This window comes from Salvelinus alpinus, chromosome 17 (assembly GCF_045679555.1).
Source record: "Salvelinus alpinus chromosome 17, SLU_Salpinus.1, whole genome shotgun sequence".
NCBI classification, from domain to species: Eukaryota; Metazoa; Chordata; class Actinopteri; order Salmoniformes; family Salmonidae; genus Salvelinus; species Salvelinus alpinus.
The window spans coordinates 47683984-47691622 of record NC_092102.1 but is presented as its reverse complement, the minus strand read 5'-3'; the positions used below and the strand labels follow the sequence as shown (position 1 = coordinate 47691622).

The 7639-nt window shown below is 45.9% G+C and overlaps 1 long non-coding RNA gene across 1 annotated transcript; it reads right to left on the bottom strand.

Moving 5' to 3' along the window:
- Nucleotides 1–1333: 1333 nt before the first annotated feature.
- Nucleotides 1334–3235, bottom strand: LOC139543087 (uncharacterized). The gene is made up of 2 exons (XR_011668597.1): nt 2606–3235; nt 1334–2440 (listed from the first exon to the last, which is right to left on the bottom strand). It is a non-coding gene; the product is annotated as an uncharacterized lncRNA (long non-coding RNA).
- Between the last annotated feature and the right edge of the window lie 4404 nt (nt 3236–7639).

The following is a 7639-nucleotide window of genomic DNA, read 5'->3' as shown; positions in this document are numbered from 1 at the left end:
CTGTCCACAACCTCAATCAAACAGACTCCAACCTCTCCACAATGGCCAAGACCAGAGAGCTGTGTAAGGACATCAGGGATAAAATTGTAAACCTGCACAAGGCTGGGATGGGCTACAGGACAATAGGCAAGCAGCTTGGTGAGAAGGCAACAACTGTTGGCGCAATTATTAGAAAATGGAAGAAGTTCAAGATGATGGTCAATCACCCTCGGTCTGGGGCTCCATGCAAGATCTCACCTCGTGGGGCATCAATGATCATGAGGAAGGTGAGGGATCAGCCAGAACTACACGGCAGGACCTGGTCAATGACCTGAAGAGAGCTGGGACCACAGTCTCAAAGAAAACCATTAGTAACACACTACGCCGTCATGGATTAAAATCCTGCAGCGCACGCAAGGTCCCCCTGGCCCGTCTGAAGTTTGCCAATGACCATCTGGATGATCCAGAGGAGGAATGGGAGAAGGTCATGTGGTCTGTTGAGACAAAAATTGAGCTTTTTGGTCTAAACTTCACTCGCCGTGTTTGGAGGAAGAAGAAGGATGAGTACAACCCCAAGATCACCATCCCAACCGTGAAGCATGGAGGTGGAAACATCATTCTTTTGGGATGCTTTTCTGCAAAGGGGACAGGACGACTGCACCGTATTGAGGGGAAGATGGATGGGGCCATGTATCGCGAGATCTTGGCCAACAACCTCCTTCCCTCAGTAAGAGCATTGAAGATGGGTCGTGGCTGGGTCTTCCAGCATGACAACGACCCGAAACACACAGCCAGGGCAACTAAGGAGTGGCTCCGTAAGAAGCATCTCAAGGTCCTGGAGTGGCCTAGCCAGTCTCCAGACCTGAACCCAATAGAAAATCTTTGGAGGGAGCTGAAAGTCCATATTGCCCAGCGACAGCCCCGAAACCTGAAGGATCTGGAGAAGGTCTGTATGGAGGAGTGGGCCAAAATCCCTGCTGCAGTGTGTGCAAACCTGGTCAAGAACTACAGGAAACGTATGATCTCTGTAATTGCAAACAAAGGTTTCTGTACCAAATATTAAGTTCTGCTTTTCTGATGTATCAAATACTTACGTCATGCAATAAAATGCAAATTAATTACTTAAAAATCATACAATGTGATTTTCTGGATTTTTGTTTTAGATTCCGTCTCTCACAGTTGAAGTGTACCTATGATAAAAATTACAGACCTCTACATGCTTTGTAAGTAGGAAAACCTGCAAAATCGGCAGTGTATCAAATACTTGTTCTCCCCACTGTATATATATATATATATATATATATATATATATATATATATATATATATATATATATATAAATAAATAAAATACATTTTGCAATTTGACCCTGACACAGTGCAATACTTGGCTGTGTCATCACACAGTTCTATGGTTAGTAGAGGAGGATATAGCCTGCTATTGTACACTATTCTACCTATTATAATTCTATGTACACTAATCTTCCAACGTTAATCATTGGGTTGAAGAACTGAATGTGACACATTTCCACTGTATTTTTGATTTATCAATATATTATAGTACTTAGAGATCTCCAAACCTGTTTTTAATTATTAATACATACCTTCCTAACCCTAAAATGTGCCTAAATAATGAGAGCATTTTTTATTTTATTTTAAATCTACCACTTGGTGTTGAAACGGAGACAAATATGCAGATATTTTAGATGGCTTTTAAAAAAAAATGGATCCCTAATATTCTGAACCTGTTCTCCCTACGTATTCTAGTCTGTCGACCATATTCTAATTAACGGTACACCGTAAAGGGATGGCTTTGGATAAATGTACTGAGAACTCTATTGATTGAAAAATCTGTTGGCCAGCAAGTGAGAGAGGGTTTGTAAGTGGTTGAATTACATTTATTCAACGCCCGCAAGGGAGCCACGCCTGCAAAGCCAGTTATGCGTCTGCATAAGGTAAGTCTGAATACCAACTTCTGAGAAGTGCCTAGGAAAGGAATAAATTCATAAGTCGGAATCGGGCCCTTGTGCATAAACACCTTCTTGTCTCTCTCCTCTTGGGTAGCGTCAGACCAGACAGAGACAGAGAGCTCCTCCTGGGTAGTGTCAGACCAGACAGACAGCTCCTCCTGGGTAGTGTCAGACCAGACAGAGACAGAGAGCTCCTCCTGGGTAGTGTCAGACCAGACAGACAGCTCCTCCTGGGTAGTGTCAGACCAGACAGACACAGGACAGCTCCTCCTGGGTAGTGTCAGACCAGACAGAGATAGACAGCTCCTCCTGGGTAGTGTCAGACCAGACAGACACAGACAGCTCCTCCTGGGTAGTGTCAGACCAGACAGAGATAGACAGCTCCTCCTGGGTAGTGTCAGACCAGACAGAGATAGACAGCTCCTCCTGGGTAGTGTCAGACCAGACAGACACAGACAGCTCCTCCTGGGTAGTGTCAGACCAGACAGACAGCTCCTCCTGGGTAGTGTCAGACCAGACAGACAGCTCCTCCTGGGTAGTGTCAGACCAGACAGACAGCTCCTCCTGGGTAGTGTCAGACCAGACAGACAGCTCCTCCTGGGTAGTGTCAGACCAGACAGACAGCTCCTCCTGGGTAGTGTCAGACCAGACAGACACAGAGAGCTCCTCCTGGGTAGTGTCAGACCAGACAGACAGCTCCTCCCGGGTAGTGTCAAACCAGACAGACAGCTCCTCCTGGGTAGTGTCAGACCAGACAGACAGCTCCTCCTGGGTAGTGTCAGACCAGACAGAGACCACACTTTGGCAGAAGCTGCCTGGATGACATTAATGTTGGAGTCCAAGAGGATTCTAAACAGCTTCTACCCCCAAGCCATAAGACTCCTGAACATCTAATCAAATGGCTACCCAGGCTATTTGCTTTGCTGCCCCCCCCCCCCCCCCCCCCTCTTTTACACCGCTGCTATTCTCTGTTGTTATCATCTATGCATAGTCACTTTAATAACTCTACCTACATGTACATATTACCTCAACTTCCTCGACTAACTGGTACCCCCTGTATATAGTCTCGCTATTGTTATTTTATTGCTGCTCTTTAATTGCTTGTTACTGTTATTTCTTATTCTTATCCATATTTTTTTTAACTGCATTGTTGGTTAGGGGCTCGTAAGTAAGCATTTCACTGTAAGGTCTACTACACCTGTTGTATTAGGCGCATGTGACTAATCAAATGTGATTTGATTTGAGTACTGTATGATGGTTACTATTTTCTCTCTCTCTCTCTCCCCCTCACCCTCCCCCTCTCCCTCTCCCCCTCCACCTCCCCATCCACCTCACCTTCTCTCTCTCCCTCTCCCCCTCCACCTCTCCCTCCCCCTCTCCCTCTCCACCTCCCTCTCCATCTCTCCCTCCATCAATAATAGTTCAAGTGATTCTAGCTCTCTAATTGGTAATCCATAATTTACCTGTGGCTGCGATCTACAAGCGGTCCCTAGCATCCTGTGACTGAGATCCACAAGCAGTCCCGAGCAACATGTGGCTGTGATCCACAATCTAGAGGGCTTCTCTGTTTGTGCCTGCACTTTAGATCCTGTGCTATTTGTGTGCTGGGTATTCTGTATTGTGCGGCCATCATTACAGGTCTATCACTTCTAATAGTATAAAATTTAATAAAAATTTAATAAAACAAATTTAATGACAGCCCTGTTGTGACTACTGCTGCAGACAGACAAGACATGCTCTGTCGGTGGTTTTCTGTTCAATCAGTGTTTGATGTTCAACTCCAGGGTCTCTACCTGCTATAAAGTCACTGATGTTCAACTCCAGGGTCTCTACCTGCTATAAAGTCTCTGATGTTCAACTCCAGGGTCTCTACCTGCTATAAAGTCACTGATGTTCAACTCCAGGATCTCTATCTGCTATAAAGTCTCTGATGTTCAACTCCAGTGTCTCTATCTGCTATAAAGTCACTGATCTTCAACTCCAGGGTCTCTATCTGCTATAAAGTCACTGATCTTCAACTCCAGGGTCTCTATCTGCTATAAAGTCATTGATGTTCAACTCCAGTGTCTCTACCTGCTATAAAGTCTCTGATGTTCAACTCCAGGGTCTCTACCTGCTATAAAGTCACTGATGTTCAACTCCAGTGTCTCTACCTGCTATAAAGTCTCTGATGTTCAACTCCAGTGTCTCTACCTGCTATAAAGTCTCTGATGTTCAACTCCAGTGTCTCTACCTGCTATGAAGTCTCTGATGTTCAACTCCAGGGTCTCTACCTGCTATAAAGTCACTGATGTTCAACTCCAGGGTCTCTACCTGCTATAAAGTCTCTGATGTTCAACTCCAGGGTCTCTACCTTTCTATAAAGTCACTGATGTTCAACTCCAGGGTCTCTACCTGCTATAGTCACTGATGTTCAACTCCAGGGTCTCTACCTGCTATAAAGTCACTGATGTTCAACTCCAGGGTCTCTATCTGCTATAAAGTGCTGACGTGGCTGGGACTACAGACTACATAACAACACTATAGAATGTCTCCATAAAGACGACTTAAAAAAGGCTTAGCAGACAGACACAGATATGCTGTTCAGGTACCATCAACAGGTTGACCATAGCCTGTATCAACATTATAATCCATCAACAGGTTGACCATAGCCTGTATCAACATTATAATCCATCAACAGGTTGACCATAGGCTGTATCAACATTATAATCCATCAACAGGTTGACCATAGCCTGTATCAACATTAGAATCAAAGCATCTCTGGGCTGGCTGCCAGTAACAGCTTGGATGTATCTCATTCTCAATCTCTTAAAAATCCTCCCTCTCATAATTTCCCCCTCTTCATCTGCCAGGTTTGGAAAATATTTAACCTGGTCAGTTCTCGCAGATCAGTGCGATGAAGGAGAGGATGAATTTTTTAGAAAGAGCCACAGTGTGCTCTGTGTGTGTCATCACTGTCTTCATGAAGAGGCAGGAAACACACAGATAATGTCAGGTACTCCTCTGGTGGCCAACAGCGCCACCCTGTGGTTCAAGTCTTCTATTGCAACAACAAAAAACTAGTTTTGTACACTACAGTATTATAGACTACATTATCCACATAATTATTATTACACACTATCGTAGAAATATCTCAACCATTTAAATAAAAAGGCTTTTTTTTTTTTTACTTGACAATTCACATAAATAAATATATTATTAGTGCCATTGATTGATCAGAGTGCTTATCGAAGATCATGATTAGAGGAATGTACAATCACAATTAACCCTACATTTCCCATTGATCCATTTCTGAACATCGGTCAACAGAAATCAACATATATAATGGCTTGCGGCACACCTGGGTAGTGTTCAGTAGGTCACACATTTTGCAATGGAAAACTACAATCTGTGCTCAAATTTTCAGGTAGTACCTTAGTACACATTCAGGCTGTACCTCCCTGTTTCATTTGTTTTTTTTAACAGTTGTTTTCACTCTGCTTCTAAACGTTTTCCTCCCAAATGAACACAACCCGGCTTGATAACAGCTGGTTTCACTCTGCTTTTAAAAATGTTTTCCCTAATGAACACAACCCGGCTTGGTAACAGCTGGTTTCACTCTGCTTTTAAAAATGTTTTCCCTAATGAACACAACCCGGCTTGGTAACAGCTGGTTGACAAAGCGCAACAACGTGCCCTCTTGTGTGTGTGTGTATGCCCTCTTGTGTGTGTGTGTGCCTTCCTCCATGACATCACAAGAGGATTCATCACCATGGCACTGTGTTGCCGGGGCTGGTTGCCAACGTGGGTATCACAGTTCTATTTATAACACTAGGGGTCACCTGGACTGGCTGGGGAGCACTACGACACACACACACACACACACACACACACACACACACACACACACACACACACACACACACACACACACACACACGCTGCCTGATGATCAAACGCTAGCTGCTTGGCTTATCTGCGTTCAGATGAATCACCCCCTGCCTGCCTGCCTGCCTTCTAAGGCTGAATTCAAATGGGGGCCCTCCTTCTTCGTTTGTGCCTCTGAGTGATGTAGGACGAGGACTGCCATCAACATTGGTAGTGGCTCTGCTTAGGGCCTTGGTTTTGTTTGGATTAGGGGCGATGTGGGGAAGGTTGTTTTAGAATTGAATGAACGTGTGTTAAGGCTCAGAGATGTTCTATGTTATGGGGAGAGAGGGGGCTGTGCTTTACAGATATGTGAACAGTAGAGAGGGGGCTGTGCTTTACAGATATGTGAACAGTAGAGGGGGGGGCTGTGCTTTACAGATATGTGAACAGTAGAGGGGGGGGGGCTGTGCTTTACAGATATGTGAACAGTAGAGAGGGGGGCTGTGCTTTACAGATATGTGAACAGTAGAGAGGGGGCTGTGCTTTACAGATATGTGAACAGTAGAGGGGGGGGGCTGTGCTTTACAGATATGTGAACAGTAGAGGGGGGGGCTGTGCTTTACAGATATGTGAACAGTAGAGAGGGGGCTGTGCTTTACAAATATGTGAACAGTAGAGGGGGGGGGGGGGCTGTGCTTTACAGATATGTGAACAGTAGAGAGGGGGCTGTGCTTTACAGATATGTGAACAGTAGAGAGGGGGGCTGTGCTTTACAGATATGTGAACAGTAGAGAGGGGGCTGTGCTTTACAGATATGTGAACAGTAGAGAGGGGGGCTGTGCTTTACAGATATGTGAACAGTAGAGGGGGGGGGGCTTTGCTTTACAGCTAGGTGAACAGCAGAGCGAGGGGGGGCTTTGCTTTACAGCTAGGTGAACAGCAGAGAGAGGTGGGGCTTTGCTTTACAGCTAGGTGAACAGCAGAGAGAGGTGGGGCTTTGCTTTACAGCTAGGTGAACAGCAGAGAGAGGTGGGGCTTTGCTTTACAGCTAGGTGAACAGCAGAGAGAGGTGGGGCTTTGCTTTACAGCTAGGTGAACAGCAGAGAGAGGTGGGGCTTTGCTTTACAGCTAGGTGAACAGCAGAGAGAGGGGGGGCTTTGCTTTACAGATATGTGAACAGCAGAGAGAGGTGGGGCTTTGCTTTACAGCTAGGTGAACAGCAGAGAGAGGTGGGGCTTTGCTTTACAGCTAGGTGAACAGCAGAGAGAGGGGGGGCTTTTTACAGCTAGGTGAACAGCAGAGCGAGGGGGGGGCTTTGCTTTACAGCTAGGTGAACAGCAGAGAGAGGTGGGGCTTTGCTTTACAGCTAGGTGAACAGCAGAGCGAGGTGGGGCTTTGCTTTACAGCTAGGTGAACAGCAGAGAGAGGTGGGGCTTTGCTTTACAGCTAGGTGAACAGCAGAGAGAGGGGGGGCTTTGCTTTACAGCTAGGTGAACAGCAGAGAGAGGTGGGGCTTTGCTTTACAGCTAGGTGAACAGCAGAGAGAGGTGGGGCTTTGCTTTACAGCTAGGTGAACAGCAGAGAGAGGTGGGGCTTTGCTTTACAGCTAGGTGAACAGCAGAGAGAGGTGGGGCTTTGCTTTACAGCTAGGTGAACAGCAGAGAGAAGTGGGGCTTTGCTTTACAGCTAGGTGAACAGCAGAGAGAGGTGGGGCTTTGCTTTACAGCTAGGTGAACAGCAGAGAGAGGTGGGGCTTTGCTTTACAGCTAGGTGAACAGCAGAGAGAGGTGGGGCTTTGCTTTACAGCTAGGTGAACAGCAGAGAGAGGGGGGGCTTTGCTTT